The sequence below is a fragment of the Arabidopsis thaliana genome, chromosome 3 (assembly GCF_000001735.4).
Source record: "Arabidopsis thaliana chromosome 3, partial sequence".
NCBI classification, from domain to species: domain Eukaryota; kingdom Viridiplantae; phylum Streptophyta; class Magnoliopsida; order Brassicales; family Brassicaceae; genus Arabidopsis; species Arabidopsis thaliana.
The window spans coordinates 12,742,431-12,760,517 of NC_003074.8; the positions used below are offsets into that span (position 1 = coordinate 12,742,431).

The following is an 18,087-nucleotide window of genomic DNA, read 5'->3' on the forward strand; positions in this document are numbered from 1 at the left end:
CATAAAATCTTCTAAACAACCAAATCAAATTTATCTTCAATATCGCAACTCAGTTTTCCATGTACTTGGAGTAAGAAACGAGGTAACTTCATTATATCTAATACTAGTTACGATTTCATAAAATCTTCCAAAAACACCAAATTAAATCTATCTTCAATATCTCAATTCAGCTTGATATGTACTTGGCCTAAGAAACGAGGTAACTTCATTATATCTAATACCGGTTACGATTTCTTATCTTCAAATTATTTGGATTTGTTTTTAGAATAATCTTAAATTCTATTTTGATTATTGAAACATAATTATACCATTATACTAAACTTGGTCTGAAGACAATAAATACATACATCATTTACAACCCTAAACATATCAGCCTACTAAGCATCATAATAGCATAAAACACAAAGTTCACCATCAACTTTTAAACAAAATGAATGGGGCCATGGCTACGACTTACCTTACTGATGTTAAGCCCTTCAAGACCAGCTAGCGTGTACAAATCAAAATTCTCAACACCTGGAAACAATACACATCCCAGTCAGTAGATACACTCGAAATGGTACTAGCTGATAAGAGGGTACGTTCTTGTTACGCCATATTTAAAAAGTTCATCATAATTTTATATATATTTCTTGATGATAAATTAGAATATTGTGTTTAAGGGATGCAAGATTCACGCAAGTGTGAAAAAGGGATTGGTGAAAAAGTATGAAAGGCACGTAGCGCTTGATCAGTGGAGAGTTATTGAAAACTTCTCTTTGGGTCAAGGAAGGGGACAATTCCGAGTGACTGATCATCAATTCAAGATGGCTTTTGTTAACCATACATTTTTCTCAGCATGTGTTTCCATTTCTCATGATGCTTACTTGACATACCTACGTTTCAATCCATCAATGTTGGTGCATTGAATCCATTCTATTTGGTTGGTAAGTATTTTCTTAATATTATAGTCTGCTAAACTAAATCTTGATCAAGTTATCATTGGATCTAAGACAAACGTATTCATTGCAGATGTTCTTGGTCAAGTTTTCAATATGGGGAAAATTGACAACATGATTGTCAACAACAAATCAGCAAAGAAGCTCGAATTGGAGCTGAGGAACGAAATGTAAGTAAAGAGTTTCGTTTATTTTCTTAGTTTAAATATTACTTATGTCTAAATAATGTAAAATGGTTTTTAATTAAAGCAATGATCGCTTGCCATGTACTTTGTGGGAAAATTTGCTGATCAAGTAAGTCAAGCATGTGAGAATTCAAGTGGTGAAATTGTTGTTTGCCTAATTAGGTTTGCCAAAATCAGTACTTTCAGAGGTAATAGCTAAACAACTATCTTAAATCGATTTAATAATATTTATGAAGAAAAATTTACCTTTACCATGTTTTACATTTTTGTTTCATATGTAACAAGGGAGAACTAGATTACAAATGCTTTTGATGCTTCTGTTGTCGTCATTAATCCAGAGTATTTAGAGGTGGAATTCTTTAAAAACATGTAATCACTAAGCCTATACTATGTGTTTTCCTTGTAAAAATGATATCCACATCTACGTATACTTAAGTTGGTGATTTCATGGTCTTGTTGTGGATACAGTTTGCGAAAGGATGGTCTTGAACTCACAATTGCCGAGACTAAACCAAAGCTTGAATTGTCTGTTTGAAGTGAAGATTACTTCGAGCACTATCCTAAAAAATCTATTGCCTGCTTACTTGATTTCACTGAGGTAGACACATTAACTATTATTGTGTGTTTAAAGTTACTCTGGAATTAAGATTCTATCAGATGATTTTTAATACTTTTGCATGTATTCAGACTCAGAAATGCAAGATATTGTGCACCATCTTTAAAATAGATGGTGATATGGGTTGGTTTTATGTTGGATGCAAGAAATGCCGCAAGAAAGTTGAGATGAACAAGAATAACGATACCACCATTGTTGTTAAACTAAAAAAGCCTACCTTTCGGTGTCCTAAATGCAACCTTAACATAACATAAGTGATTCCAAGGTTCGTGGTCTCACTCTTGTTTAGGATATTTCACTTGATTCATACATTTTACGGTGATTAAGAAACTAAATAACCAAACATTTGGTTAAAGGTTTAAGTTCCATGTTGGAGTCATGGATCATACAAGAGATATTCAATGTATTATGTTTGATGGAGCTGCCACAAAGATTGTTGGTTATTTAGCATATGATCTTCTAGATAGTGTATATGATGATGATGTGAGTAATAACAATACAGAACAAGATTGTCATTTTAAAATTTTATCATTAAGTTCTTATATTGTGTCATTTATAATTCATATGCAGGATCCTAAAAAACTGCCTCGTTCTATCAAGAACTTGGTTAGAAAAACATTTCAGCTACTTGTGTGTGTTGAGAATGACAATTTTTTTGGAAGTAATGATACATACAGGGTTGGTATGGTTTTGTCAGGTGTTGACAATGTGAAGATAGAGGATTGATATGTCCTGGTTTTTACTCATTTCTAACATAGTTTCAGAATGGTTTTTAGAGTCTTTCTAGTCTTTTTCGTATGTTTTGAGTCATTTCAGGTGCACTTACACATTTGGGAGCTATGAAGCATAATATAGAATTTTGGAGGCTTTTCAGCAATGAAAATTATCAAAGACGTTTTTCACGCGATGGTGTCGATCGACACCACACCTATGTCGATCGACACCCGTATTTCGGCTGATGGAATTTCTGATTTCTGCAAAGTCTTTGAGAAGCCTTGAAGTTTTCCTTATTTGCAAAGTAGTCCCTGCACGTTTTTAGTCACTGATATACCTAATTATTTGGTCATTTGTTAGACCTAAGTTTTGATATTGAGATACACTTTTAGAGAAAAGAATCCAATCCTTGCAGAGAGGATTCTGAACTCCTTTTACTCTATTTCTAATTCATCAATGCAAACTATTCAGATTATGATTTGTGTTTCTGTTATCATGTTTGAGTAATCACCTTGTTGGGTTTAGGGACTCTCAATAGGGATTTAGATGGATTTGTAGATCGAAAACAACTTAAGATTATTCTTAGAGTTCTTCATCTTAATTATTCTTATTGCTAGTTTTAGATTGATCACCTAAAACTTGATATTAGATAATAAGTATGCCCACCATAGGTACTTGTTATTTGAACTATCATAGATGAGCCTAGGCATTTAAGAAAGAACAGGTAGGCTCATAGAAGGGCTCTGGTTTAGATACTATGTGAACTAATCAAACTTTATAATAATACATGCTTTAGTATAGGATTTCTCGCCTTCTCTAGTTATCTTAGCTCTAAGTATAAAGAGTTTCGCGTAACACCAGCGATTACTCTAAAATCATAGTTTGAGTTCGAGAACGGTACGATAACAATCCTAATATTAGCTAGATGTACAATTTATGTATCTCCCGAGACAATTCCTTAGACCCGACGCTTTAATCTCCTGAATTTACAACTCATTTAGTTGCTTTATTGTCTTTTACTTTGTCTAGCTTATTTGAAAACATCATAAGTCTATTGTGTGAACATCGAGAGCTCAGTGAAATTCGACCCTTAAGTGCTAACAACAATCTCTTATTTGAGGGACTAAGCTTAAGGCAATTTGAGGTATATCAAATTTGGCGTCGTTGCCGAAGTTCTCTTTTAGTTCACCATCACACTAGGTGTCATTTTAAGTCTAGATACTTCTTTTCTATCACCTATTCATGTGCTTCTTTGTCTTTTGGTCTCTAGTGTTTTAGGTACCTTCATGTTGAGAATCACGTTTCAATAGCAGACTTTCACGATAGTGTTGACCGACACCATCAGTGTGTCAATCGACAGCCTTTGCAGAACCAGAAAGCTACAATAGGCGACTTTAACGGAACTGATCTCTTCTACACCAACCGTTCAACATTCAAGCTACCACCATTTAAAAGAGAAGAATTTGCTATACACCCTGCCTATTATGATCTTGTATCAAGAGGAAAGTTTAGAGGAGCTCTAGATGAATCACCATTTGATCATTTGGAAGTCTTGGAAGACATAGTGTCCTCTACTAATACAAAAGGTGTACCAGCTGATTACCTTCTTTGCATACTCTTCCCCCACTCTCTCGCGAGCAGGGGAACATCATGGTTGCGTCAACTAGAACAAGGTTCAATAACCAACTGGACTGATTTAAAGAATGCATTCATGAATTAATTCTTTGATGAATCTGTGATAGAGGCACTTCGTTTGCAAATTTCTTCGGTCACTCAAGCTCCAGCCGAGTCCCTTCGAGCAGCTTGGCTCCGCTTCAGATCTTATCAGAGAGAATGTCCCCAACATGGCTTCCAAGAGAGTCAACTCATCAATCTATTCTAGAGAGGGATAGCAAAGCCATACAAGAATCAACTCAATGCAGCAAGCTAATGTAACTTCATGACAAGAACTACTAGTGAAGCATTACTCCTCATCACCAATGCTTTAACTAGTCTTTCGACACAGGAAGTTGACACAAAACAAAGAATTTCAGCTGAGATTGCCACTGCAAGCAAAGAGAATCATGTTTCAGCAATCTCTGCTCCTTTCTAAGCCCCCCACCCCCCACCCCTCCACCCTCCTTAGACAACCGACTCGACTCCATGCTTGCGCAGATTCTTGCGGGCCAAACAAAGCTCGTGGTTGAGTTTAATAGCAAGTACACAGATCTTAATGGGAAAATCAACAATCTGCAATCTCATATCCCTGAGCCTTCTCCTACCACTGCATCAGTCAATGCAGTCACACTACGCAGCGGAAAGCAGCTCAACCCAATTCTTCAGCGCGAACGTTCAGCTCAAACTTCATCTTTTCGAGTTGTAGAAAAAGAATCAGTGTAGAATGATATAGCTCAAATTGCCTTAAGCTTACTCCCTCAAATAAGAGATCGTCGTTAGCACTTAAGGATCGATTTCCACTGAGCTCTCGATGTTCACACAATAGACTTATGATGTTTTTAAATAAGCTAGACAAAGTAAATGAATGTAAAAGTCAAATAAGCAAGTAAACTAGTTGTAGATTCAAGTGATTAAAGCGTCGGGTCTAAGGAAATGTCTCGGGAGATAGATAAATTGTAGATCTAGCTAATATTATGATTGTTATCGCACTGTTCTTGAACTCAAACAATGATTTTAGAGTAACAGGTGGTGTTCCGCAAAACTCTTTATACTTAGAGCTAAGATAACCGGAGAAGCCGATAAACCCTATACTAAAGCATGCATTATTATCCAGTTTGATTAGTTCACCTAGTATCTAAACCAGAGCCCTTCTATGAGCCTACCTGTTCTTTCTTAAATGCCTAGGCTCATCTATGATAGTTCAAATAACAAGTACCTATGGTTGGCATACCTATTATCTAATATCAAGTTCTAGGTGATCAGTCTAAGACTAGGAATAGGAATAATCAAGATGAAGAACTCTAAGAATAATCGTAAGGGGTTTTCGATCTACTAATCCATCTAAATCCCTATTGAGACTCCCTAAACCCAACAAGGTGATTACTCAGACATGATAACAGAAACACAAATCATAATCTAAATAGTTTGCATTGATGAATTAGAAATAGAGTAAAAGGAGTTCAGAATCCTCTCTACAGGGATTGGATTCTTCTCTCAAAATGTATATCAATCACCAAAACAAAACTTAACAAAACCTAAGTCTAACAATGACCTTAAAACCTAATTAATTGTCTAAAACACGTCTTGGGCCTAAATATTAACTTCTAGGCCTTTTTGGGGCGAAACTGAGCCCGTGCACATTTCGTACAGTTTCGTGCAAACTTCGTGCAAAACTCGTGGCGAACCCGTGTCGACCGACACAAATCTGTTATCGATCGAAACTACATTCAAGACTGGTTTTCTGCTCCGTTTTTGCTCCAAAGTGTCCCATAATCGCTTGATAACCCCCAGAACGTACGAGACCTGTAAATACACCAAAAACACTCCAAAAGAACTATAAAGCACTCTAGAGACTCTATAAAAACAATCCTAAATCATAGATAAAATAGGTAAAAATAGGGATATATCATCGATCGATACATCAGGGTGTCGATCGACACCAATTACTCTTGACGACTCTGTTTTGCCTTTGTCGAGTGAAATCGACAATTTCGCGAAGGAGGAGGAAATTATTCCCGATAGTGTCGATCGACACACACCCCCTGTCGATCGACACCCAGCTCATTCAGACAATGTGCAAATTCCAGCTGAAACCAAGTCAGCAAATCGGCGAATTCCTTTCCCCAAGAGTCCTAAAAAGTTAAGACAAGCCTTACATGATGTCAGATGCAAGCCTGTGATTGATAAGCTGATTGTTGAGATGCCTCTAGTTGAAGCAATTCATCTCTCTCCCACAATAAGAAGGTATGTCAAGACAATGGTCACTAAGAATTTGACGAAAGAATGTAGTGTTATGATGATTTCAGAGCAAGGCAGCGATATCATTCAGGAACAAATTCCAAGAAAGCTACCTGACCCTGGAACCTTTGTACTAAGTGTCACCATCAACCACAATTACTTCCCAAGGGCCTTATGCAATCTCGGTTCTAGTGTGAATCTGAAGCCTTGTTAAGTTGCTATGCGTCTTGGGTATTCCAATCTTGAGCCTACCTTTATCACTCTTGTGTTGGCAGATCGTTGTACCCGAATTCCAGATGGGATTCTTAGCGATGTTCTTGTGATGATTGGGAAGAGCATGATTCCTACAGACTTTGTAGTCTTATCTTATGAAAAAGAACCTAAGGATCCATTAATCCTTGGGAGATCTTTCTTGCACATAGCTGGGGCAATTATAGATGTTCGACAAGGAAGGATAGGGCTGAATGTTGGCGATCTTACTATGCAGTTCGATATGAACACTTTGGTCAAGAAACCGATCATATAAAGGAATTCTTTCTTGATAGATTCTTTCACTTCATCAGCTTCAGATAGTATTTTAGAGATGGAATTAGAAGACCCACTAGAGCGAGTTTTGGTCTCTTCCATAGAAGATAGTGCATATTTGGATAGTGAAACTTCTACATATACTAAGCTCCTAGATGAGACTGAACATGTGATGCAACTTATAATTGAAGAAGATCTTTCATCTGTGACTCCAACACCGACTACTAATTCTGATTGGGATTCAACAAAGGCTCCTAAAATCGATTTGAAACCACTTCCAACAGGGCTAAGGTACGCTTTTCTTGGTGAAAATTCTACTTATCCTGTTATTGTGAATGCTTCTCTTAATCCCAAAAAACTCACCTTATTGCTAAGCAAGCTGCGCAATCATTGCAAAGCTCTTGGCTATTCTCTTGATGACATTGCATATATCTCTCCTGATGTTTGCATGCATAGGATTCACCTTGAGGATGAGTCTAAGTCTTCAATTGAACTTCAGAGAAGATTGAATTCGAATCTGAAAGAAGTGGTTAAGAAAGAGATTATGAAGCTGTCGGAAGCAGCGATTATCTATCCGATTTCAAATATGAGTTGGGTTAGTCCAGTTCATGTAGTTCCTAAGAAAGGAGGAGTTACAGTAGTCAAGAACGAGAAAGACGAGATAATTCCAACTCGGACTATCACAAGCCATAGAATGTGCATCGATTACAGAAAGCTGAATGCTGCCACAAGGAAAGACCATTTCCCCTTACAATTTATCGATCAGATGTTGGAGAGGTTAGCCAATCATAAGTACTATTGCTTTCTTGATGGATATTCAGGGTTCTTTCAGATCCCGATTCATCCAGATGACCATGAGAAAACCACTTTCACCTTCCCCTATGGTACACTTGCTTATCGGAGAATGCCCTTCGGTCTTTGTAATGCTCCTGCAACATTTCAGAGTGGTATGATGTCTATCTTCACAGACATGATTGAGGATATCATGGAGGTCTTCATGGATGATTTTTCAGTTTATGGATCATCGCTTGAGGATTGCTTAGAAAATCTCTACAAAGTATTAACAAGATGTGAGGAGAAACATCTGGTTTTGAATTGGGAGAAATGTCACTTCGTGGTGTAGGATGGGATAGTTCTCGGTCACAGAATTTCTGAGCATGGTATAGAAGTCGACCGCTCTACGCTGCAAAGAAGTCAAATTCGAGTTTACACAAGAGTGTCATGATGCCTTTCATGCCATCTACTAGGCAAGTAGGACACTTGATGATGCTCAAAGGAATTATGCTACTACGGAGAAGGAGTTGTTAGCTGTGGTGTTTGCTTTCGAGAAGTTCCTATCTTATCTTGTTGGATCCAAGGTTATTGTTCACACATATCATGCTGCCTTGATGTATTTGATGCAAAAGAAAGATGCTAAGCCAAGACTTTTGAGATGGATTTTGCTTCTTCAGGAATTTGACATCGAGGTAAGAGATAAGAAAGGAGTTGAGAATGGTGTAACAGATCATTTGTCACGCATTAGGATTGATGATGATGTCCCTATTAATGATTTCTTGTCTGAGGAGAACATATACATGATTGATACAACTGAAGAAGGTGACTGCAAATGTGATAAGTTGCAGAATCGAGCTTCAGTGTCGATCGACACTCCTTCAATGTCGATCGACACTCACTTTTCAGAGGAAGTTGATATTCGCAGTTGCGCGATGGTGTCGATCGACACCACTGAAACTGTCGATCGACACCCTCCCTATCAGACAAGAAATTGGTCACCAACTGAGAACTGCGCCACCACAACGGTTGAGAAGGACTACCCATGGTATGCTAACATTGTTAATTCCTAGCTGCAGATGTTGAACCGGATAATTTCACAGATTACAACAAGAAGAGATTCCTGAGAGAGATTAGGCGATATTATTGGGATGAGCCTTATCTCTATAAGCATTGTTCTGATGGAGTTTATAGGAGATGCATTGCTGCAACAGAGGTTCCTGATATACTATCGCATTGTCACAGCTCTAGCTATGGTGGTCATTTTGCAACCTTCAAGACAGTATCCAAAGTTCTTCAAGCAGACTTTTGGTGGCCTACAATGTTTCAGGATGCTTAGAAGTTCATATCGCAGTGTGATCCTTGTTAGGGAAGGGGAAAGATCACCAAGCGTAATGAGATGCCTCAGAAATTTATCCTCAAAGTTGAAGTCTTCGATTGTTGGGGTATAGATTTAATGGGGTCCTTCCCACCATCCAACAAGAATCTGTACATCCTAGTAGCTGTCGATTATGTCTCCAAGTGGGTACAGGCTATCGCTAGTCCAAGGAATGATTGAGCAGTTGTCGTGAAACTTTTCAAGTCTATCATCTTCCCTCGTTTTGGAGTGCCATGTATAGTCATCAGTGAAAGAGGTAAGCATTTCATTAATAAGATTCTTGCGAAATTGCTTCTTCAGTATGGAGTTCAGCATCAAGTTGCTACTCCCTACCAACCACAAACGAGCGGTCAGGTTGGAGTTTCCAACAGGCAGATCAAAGAGATTCTTGAGAAGACAGTGGGAATATCGAAAAAGGGGTGGTCTTATAAGTTCGATGATGCACTATGGGCTAACAGAACAACTTTCAAAACTCAGCTTGGAACCACACCTTTTCATTTTCTCTATGGTAAAGCTTGTCATCTTCGAGTGGAATTAGAGCACAAAGCAGCTTGGGCAGTTAAGATGATGAATTTCACATCAAATGAGCTGGAGAAGGAGACTTATTCAGTTGAATGAGCTTGATGAGATACGGATTCATGCCTCTGACAACTCAAAGCTCTACAAGGAACGCACAAAGGCTTACCATGACAAGAAGATCCTCACTCGAACCTTTGAGCCTAATGACCAGGTACATCTTTATGATTCTAGATTGACATTATTTCCAGGAAAATTGTCTTCTCGTTGGTCAGGTCCCTACACAGTCCATTCGGTTAGGCCATATGGAACTATCGTTCTTACAGACAACAATGGAAGATCATTTGCTGTAAATGGACAAAGAGTCAAACACTACTAGGCTGAAGCCGAGATTCCAGTAGAAAATCCTTTGGATCTTCAGGACGCACCTGTTGATTAAGCAACTGCAGAATCAAGCTATTGAATATAAACAAGCGCATAGTGGGAGGCAACCCACTAGTAAGTATACTTCTTTTTCATTCTTTCATTCATTTGAGTTTAACTTCGGATTTTTGGTTTTATAGGAACCTTTGGTTTTGCTTTGTTTCAGACTATTTGTTATTTGTTTTGAAACTTGTTGCACCTATCATCTTAAGCTTTGTTGAACCTATTGATGTGTGTTTTAGTGATTTAACAGTCTAACTGGAGGATCCATGTGAAAACACTAACCCAAGCTCTACAACAATGAGCTGAATTCGCAAAGCTATGCACAAACGACCAGGGTGTCGACCGACACCACCCTGGTATCGATCGACACCACTCTCAGGTGGCAACTCACGTTTCTCTAACTTTTAACTATTGACTATTTTTCTTTCGATTCCTCTAGCTTAATAACTCTAGGGACAATGTTATTTAAGTCTGGGGAAGTCAGTTACTAACTTCATCTTTTCTTTTCTTATGAGTCAGTTGTGTCATTCTAACTTAGATAGTTGTTTTATTGAGTCAAACCTTTTGTCTGAAATTATGATCTATCTCTGGAGTTTATTTTAGATTCAAATCAATCTGACTAATGGAAAATCCAGAAAGCCAACCAACAAACTTAACGACATCCATTCCCAACATAATCCACAAAGGCTGGAGCTAATCTCACTGCTCTTCCTTTTACCTCATCAAAACGGTTAGTGTTCGTGGGACTTGACTCCTTGTTCATACTTGATAAGTCGACCAATGTGATAAAAGAATGTATTCCTCTCCCTTGATAAAATAAAATAAAATAATACATGAGATATTGAAAGGATTTTCAGACAGTGTATATCTAGTATACGAGTTTTCCTTTGTTTACTCTCTATAAGGAATAAGTCTGGGCGAGAGAAAGAATGCCAGAAATATAAAGAAAATTAATGGTCGATTTGTTATGGTATAGTACATGAATGAGTCTAAAAGGTTCTTAAACATTAAATTGATTGATGAGACCCAACGATGATAGCCTAGTGGATATAGTTGAGTGCTTTGGTATGGAATCTAGGATGTTATGTGGGCTAGCGGGGAATTACATGGTGGTCAGGATTCGAGTAGAAATGTTTAGTGCATGGATTTGGTTCAAGTGGTGAAATTGTTGTTTCCCTAATTAGGTTTGCCAAAATCAATACTTTCAGAGGTAATAGCTAACAACTATCTTAAATCGATTTACTAATGTTTATGAAGAAAATTTTACCTTTACCATGTTTTACATTTTTGTTTCATATGTAACAAGGGAGAACTAGATTACAAATGCTTTTGATGCTTCTGTTGTCGTCATTAATTCAGAGTATTTAGAGGTGGAATTCTTTAAAAACATGTAATCACTAAGCCTATACTATGTGTTTTCCTTGTAAAAATGATATCCACATCTACGTATACTTAAGTTGGTGATTTCATGGTCTTGTTGTGGATACAGTTTGCGAAAGGATGGTCTTGAACTCACAATTGCCGAGACTAAACCAAAGCTTGAATTGTCTGTTTGAAGTGAAGATTACTTCGAGCACTATCCTAAAAAATCTATTGCCTGCTTACTTGATTTCACTGAGGTAGACACATTAACTATTATTGTGTGTTTAAAGTTACTCTGGAATTAAGATTCTATCAGATGATTTTTAATACTTTTGCATGTATTCAGACTCAGAAATGCAAGATATTGTGCACCATCTTTAAAATAGATGGTGATATGGGTTGGTTTTATGTTGGATGCAAGAAATGCAGCAAGAAACTTGAGATGAACAAGAATAACGATACCACCATTGCTGTTAAACTAAAAAAAGCCTCCCTTCTGGTGTCCTAAATGCAACCTTAACATAACATAAGTGATTCCAAGGTTCGTGGTCTCATTCTTGTTTAGGACATTTTGCTCTTATTCATACAATTTACGGTGATTAAGAAACTAAATATCCAAACTTTTGGTTAAAGGTTTAAGTTGCATGTTGGAGTCATGGATCATACATGAGATATTCAATGTATTCTGTTTGATGGAGCTGCCATAGAGATTGTTGGTTATTCAACATATGATCTTCTAGATGGCGTATATGATGATGATGTGAGTAATAACAATACAGAACAAGATTGTCATTTTAAAATTTTATCATTAAGTTCTTATATTGTGTCATTTATAATTCAGATGAAGGATCCTAAAAACCTGTCTCCTTCTATCAAGAACTTGGTTGGAAAAACATTTCAGCTACTTGTGTGTGTTGAGAATGACAATTTTTCTGGAAGTAATGGTACCTACAAGGTTGGTACGGTCTGGTCAGGTGTTGACAATGTGAAGATAGAGGATTCATATGTCCTGGTTTTTACTCATTTCTAACATAGTTTCAGAATGGTTTTTAGAGTCTTTCTAGTCTTTTTCGTACGTTTTGAGTCATTTCAGGTGCACTTACACATTTGGGAGCTATGAAGCATAATATGGAATTTTTGAGGCTTTTCAGCAATGAAGATTATCAAAGACGTTTTTTCACGCGATGGTGTCGATCGACACCACACTTATGTCGATCGACACCCTTATTTCGGCTGAGGGAATTTCTGATTTCTACCAAGTCTTTGAGAAGCCTTGAAGTTTTCCTTATTTGCAAAGTAGTCCCTGCACGTTTTTAGTTACTGATATACTTAATAATTTGGTCATTTGTTAGACCTAAGTTTTCTTAAGCTTTTTTTTTTATATTGAGATACATTTTTAGGGAGAAGAATCCAATCCCTGCAGAGAGGATTCTGAACTCCTTTTACTCTATTTCTAATTCATCAATGCAAACTATTCATATTTATGATTTGTGTTTCTGTTATCATGTCTGAGTAATCACCTTGTTGGGTTTAGTGAGTCTCAATAGGGATTTAGATAGATTAGTAGATCGAAACCCCCTTAGGATTATTCTTAGATTTCTTCATCTTGATTATTCTTATTATTGCTTGTTTTAGATTGATCACCTAGAACTTGATATTAGATAATAGGTATGCCCACCATAGGTACTTGTTATTTGAACTATCATAGATGAGCCTAGGCATTTGAGAAAGAGCAGGTAGGCTCATAGAATGGATCTGGTTTAGATATTAGGTGAACTAATCAAACTTGAAAATAATGCATGCTTTAGTATAGGATTTCTCGGCTTCTCTTGTTATCTTAGCTCTAAGTATAGAGAGTTTCGCGGAACACCACCGGTTACCCTAAAATCATAGTTTGAGTTCGAGAACGGTGCGATAACAATTCTAATATTAGCTAGATCTACAATTTATTTATCTCCCGAGACAATTCCTTAGACCCGACGTTTTAATCTCTTGAATTTACAACTCATTTACTTGCTTTATTGTCTTTTACTTTCATTTACTTTATCTAGCTTATTTGAAAACATCATAAGTCTATTGTGGGAACATCGAGAGCTCAGTGGAATTCGACCCAGTGCTAACGATGATCTCTTATTTGAGGGAGTAAGCTTAAGGCAATTTGAGCTATATCAAGCATCCCAATAACTTAGAGAGAACAATCAATCTTTCTCAGCTCATCCTAGGCAGTGAGGTTAAACTCTATTTTGGTTTTGTTTTGTACTACATATTATAACTATTTACTGAAACTTTTAATCCTTTCAGGCAATGTACCTGCTCACTAACAGCAGTAGTGAAATGTTAGTATCTGGCATGACTACTCCATCTTCCAAGAGAGCTGTGGAGGATACATCCATGGAGAGATGTTCCACTACCAAGAAGACATGCTTGAAACCAATAAAGTTGGAGAAACTTGATGGCAATAAGGAGACAGAGCTTGGAAAGGAAGAAGACGAGAAGAATAATGGGGGAAAATGATGTAGGAAAAGACAATCCTGTTTCCGATGAACCAAATTGCGCTGCATTTTGATTGTGGATTTTCCAATAGCTCATTGGAGACAAACTAATGTCGGAGAGAAGATATTCATGTTTTTGTTTTTTTCAAACTTATTTTGGTGTTTCTGTTCTTTTGGTATTTATTTAATAACGCCTACTTAGGGTATATCAGAGTAAATGATTTACTCTGATTAGTAGTCAATCTAGGTTCGTTTCATGTTTTTTCACCACTTTCATCAATAAGATCTTCTATTTTAAAAGATTCTCTGTTACTTTTATTTTTGAGATATGCTATAGGAAAAATTAACTGACATTTTTCTTTCCCTGAGAACACTGCCCATCTTTTCCATCTCCTATTGTTTGTTTATCAACCGATAAATGAGAAAACGATTATATTTTACAGTAAAAATATATATACAAAGTAGATAGTATTTATGATTAGGGGAAAACAACTCTCTAAACTAAGTAGTTTAATGTGACTTGATCTAAGCTGTTAAAAACATATATTTATAGTTAACACAAATTGTCAGTTTAGCTCCATAAATTTATCTCAAAGTTTGAAATAAAGTCACTAATATGCAGGCAATAAACAATGTTTATAGACCGTATATGTTCTTTATTGGTATAAAGAAATTTTAGAGAGTTGTGATCGTCATATTTTGGTACCTATATTTATGGTATTCAGATATTCTATCTCGACAATAATTATTTTGTTAAACATAAGAGTGTATACACTAAATATTCATATGTTAGTTACCAACTATATTTGTGACCTATATTTACGGTAAAAAATTAAAATATCTTAACAATATATTTTAGGGACCTATTATAGATTCTCAAAACATCACAAAGACCTCAGCCACATTCACACAAAACTTTTGATCTTTGTTCAAGAATACATTATCTTCCCATTTCTTACGTGAATCATTGCAAATTAAGAATTCACAAGTAATTTATAATATAAGATACTCCACTCTTGGTGATTTTTTTGAAAAGATCTTATTGTTTTTCATTATTAATACACTTTCCTTTTTGTATACTATATTGTAGGATGAGGAAGAGAAAAAATGGTGCGTCAAATGATGAATCAAAGAATACGAATAACCAGCGTCATATGTCAGATATTGGGAATGAAAATCTTAATCCTAACCAGAGTGCTAGCAGTATTCCCACCCATGTTCAAATTTTTGGATAATATCTTGAGTCATAAGATATTTAAATAAAGTTTGATAATATCTTGAATTATAAGATATTTAAATAAAGAGATTACGACTAATAATTCTAGGAGTTATCTAGAGGTATGTTAGGAGTTATCTAATTATAGTTCTAATAGGATTAGGAGATGGTATTAAATATATATATATATAAGGAGATGTCAAAGTGTGACATAACTTATGAGACTAAGTGTTTGATTGAGAGATTGAGAGTTTAAATTTTGAGAGAATTTTCCTAAACTAATAAAGAGAGATATTCTTTGTTTTTGTGTTCTTAATCTTTCCTTCAAAACAATATTTGGTATCAGAGCCGTTTCTAAAATCGAAAGAAGAAAACGTTTTTGACATCAAAACATGGGAGATATTGTTGCAGTGAAACCAACAAAGAATGAACCATCATCCATTACGTGTCATATGCTTAACTTAAGCAATTACACAGTTTGGGAACTTCGTATGCAAATAACATTTGGAATTTATAAGGTGTAGAAGACCATTGATCCTAGAACAACCGACTTTAATAAGAACCTCATGGCTAGGGGTTTACTTGTCCAATCCATACCAGAAGCTTTCACACTACAAGTAGGGAATCTACAAACTGCAAAGGAAGTATGGGACTCGATAAAGACTAGACATGTAGGAGCAGAAAGAGTTAAAGAAGCTCGAGTACAAACCCTAATGGCAGATTTTGAAAAGATGAAGATGAAAGAAGCAGAGAAGATTGATGACTTCGCCGGAAGACTCTCAGAACTATCTACAAAATCTGCACCCCTTGGAGTCAATATTGAAGTCCCTAAACTTGTCAAGAAGTTTCTGAATAGTTTACCAAGAAAGAAATACATCCACATCATTGCCTCATTAGAACAAGTTTTGGATCTTAATAACACAACGTTTGAAGACATTGTTGGTTGCATGAAAGTCAATGAGGAACGTGTATATGACCCAGAAGAGGAAACTAATGAAGATCAAAACAAGTTGATGTATACGAGTTCAGACTCAAAAAGTGGAAACCGAGATTATCAAGGAGATTTTTGGTATAGAGGACGTGGTGGCAAAGGAAATTATAGAGGAAGAGGTCGCAGACGAAACTTAGTCACTATGCCTCTCAATGTCCTGACCAATAAATTAAGTTGCAAGAAGCACAAGAGAATGAATCTAGTGACATCAAAGAGACAGAAAAAGCATATGCACTCATGATGCATGAGGTAGTTTATTTGAATAAAAAGAATTGTGTACCTAGCAATTTTGAGACAAACATCGAAGGAGATGAGTATTGGTATCTCGAAAATGGAGCTAGCAATCATATGATTGGAGATAGGAGATATTTTGACAAACTTGATAAGTCTGTAACAGGAAAAGTGAGGTTTGGAGATGACTCTAGGATTGACATACATAAAGGGAAAAGGAACAATAGCTTTCACAGATATGGATGGGAGATCAAGAATAATGAAAGATGTTGATATGGTTCAAATTACCTAGAACTACTCTCTCAAATAAGAGATCAATTGCAGTACTCTAGGATCAAATTCACGGAGTTCTTTTGTTCAAACAGTGAGTTAAATATTGAGATTAAGCTAGCAGGGTATGAGTGAAAATAAAAGAGAGCAAAGTAAAAAGACAGCAGATTGATTGTGTTGTAAACGATTTAATAAAGAGGTAGGAACAAGGTATTCTCAGGAAACTATTGGTTAGTAGATCTAATGAAAGCTAGGTTGTTATCGAACCATTCTTAAACTCAAACTCTAATTATGGAATAACCGGTGGGCGTGCCGCAAAACTCCCTATATCTATAGCTAATAATAACCAGAGAAGCCGAGAAAGTACCAACCTAAATATGCATTCTTAACGAGTTCAATTGTTCATCTTAGTAATAGGCCAATTCTTATTACACACCTATAAACCAGACTCATCAAATAATAGATCCAACTATAGATACTTATGGCGGGCATATCTATTGTCTTGATTCAAGATCTAGTTAATTACTCTAGATCTAGCATTAGGCATAATTAAAGTTGAAGAATTCTACAGATAACCTAGCAAAGGGGACAATCTACTAAACCATATGAATCCCTAATGAGAAACCCTATTCCTAACAAGTAGACTACTCAGACATATTGAATGAAACAAACAACATAACTGAGATATAAAGAATAAACACAGTAAATAGAGAAGCGGAAGGAAGGGATCTCTTCACCGTATATAGATCTGAATGAAACTCTGAAGACAATCGATGAATAGCTTATGTCTCTCACAATAAGGTTTGCAAACAACTTGATAAAAGACTTGATAAAAGAAACTTAGGTCTAAAAACAATATATATAGACCTTAAAAACGTCCAGGGACTAATAATCCAAATAGGGAAGTCTCCTGGAGCAAATTTGATCTTCTGTCAATTTGAAAGCGTCTAGGGTTTTTGCCGGGCCGAAACTGGTGTCGATCGACACCAGTTTCGGCCCAGCGAAAACCCTAGACGCTTTCAAGTTTACATAAGCTCAAGTTTGCCCCAGAAGATTTCCCTATTTGTATTATTAGTCCTTGGACGTTTTTAGGACTATATATATTGTTTTTAAACCTAAGTTTCTTTTATAAAATCTTTTATCAAGTTCTTTGCAAAACCCTATTGTGAGAGACATAAGCTATTCATCCATTGTTCTTGAGAGTTTCATTCAGATCTATATACAGTGAAGAGATCTCTTCTTTCCCCTTCTCAATAAGCTATTCATCCATTGTACTCTCTCTCAAATAAGAGAGTAGTTCTAGGTAATTGATCTCTTATTTGAGAGAGTAGTTCTCGGTAATTTGAACCAATATCACATATGCCTAACAAGTCTAATCAAATCCTAACCAACATGTACTTCTCTACAAGCTTACACAACATTCTAGATTCCATACCTAAGTTCCACAACTATACCCACCAGGCTTTCATCGCTGGGTCTCATCAAACAAGTCAACATTCAAGATCCTTGTAGACTCATTTCTGTACTATACCATGATAAATTGACCATTCTTTATATATTTT

General features: G+C 36.3%; 5 pseudogenes across 5 annotated transcripts; all 5 read left to right on the forward strand.

The window, feature by feature from the left end:
* Positions 1 to 430: 430 nt before the first annotated feature.
* Positions 431 to 2,963, forward strand: AT3G31373 (annotated as a pseudogene; the record flags this gene model as incomplete). The annotated part of the gene is made up of 1 exon: positions 431 to 2,963.
* Positions 2,964 to 3,448: 485 nt separating this feature from the next.
* On the forward strand, positions 3,449 to 4,944 carry AT3G31374 (annotated as a pseudogene; the record flags this gene model as incomplete). The annotated part of the gene is made up of 1 exon: positions 3,449 to 4,944.
* A 990-nt stretch (positions 4,945 to 5,934) lies between these two features.
* On the forward strand, positions 5,935 to 9,973 carry AT3G31375 (annotated as a pseudogene; the record flags this gene model as incomplete). The annotated part of the gene is made up of 1 exon: positions 5,935 to 9,973.
* A 982-nt stretch (positions 9,974 to 10,955) lies between these two features.
* AT3G31377 lies at positions 10,956 to 12,331 on the forward strand (annotated as a pseudogene; the record flags this gene model as incomplete). The annotated part of the gene is made up of 1 exon: positions 10,956 to 12,331.
* Positions 12,332 to 15,593: 3,262 nt separating this feature from the next.
* AT3G31380 lies at positions 15,594 to 16,528 on the forward strand (annotated as a pseudogene; the record flags this gene model as incomplete). The annotated part of the gene is made up of 1 exon: positions 15,594 to 16,528.
* Positions 16,529 to 18,087: the final 1,559 nt, after the last annotated feature.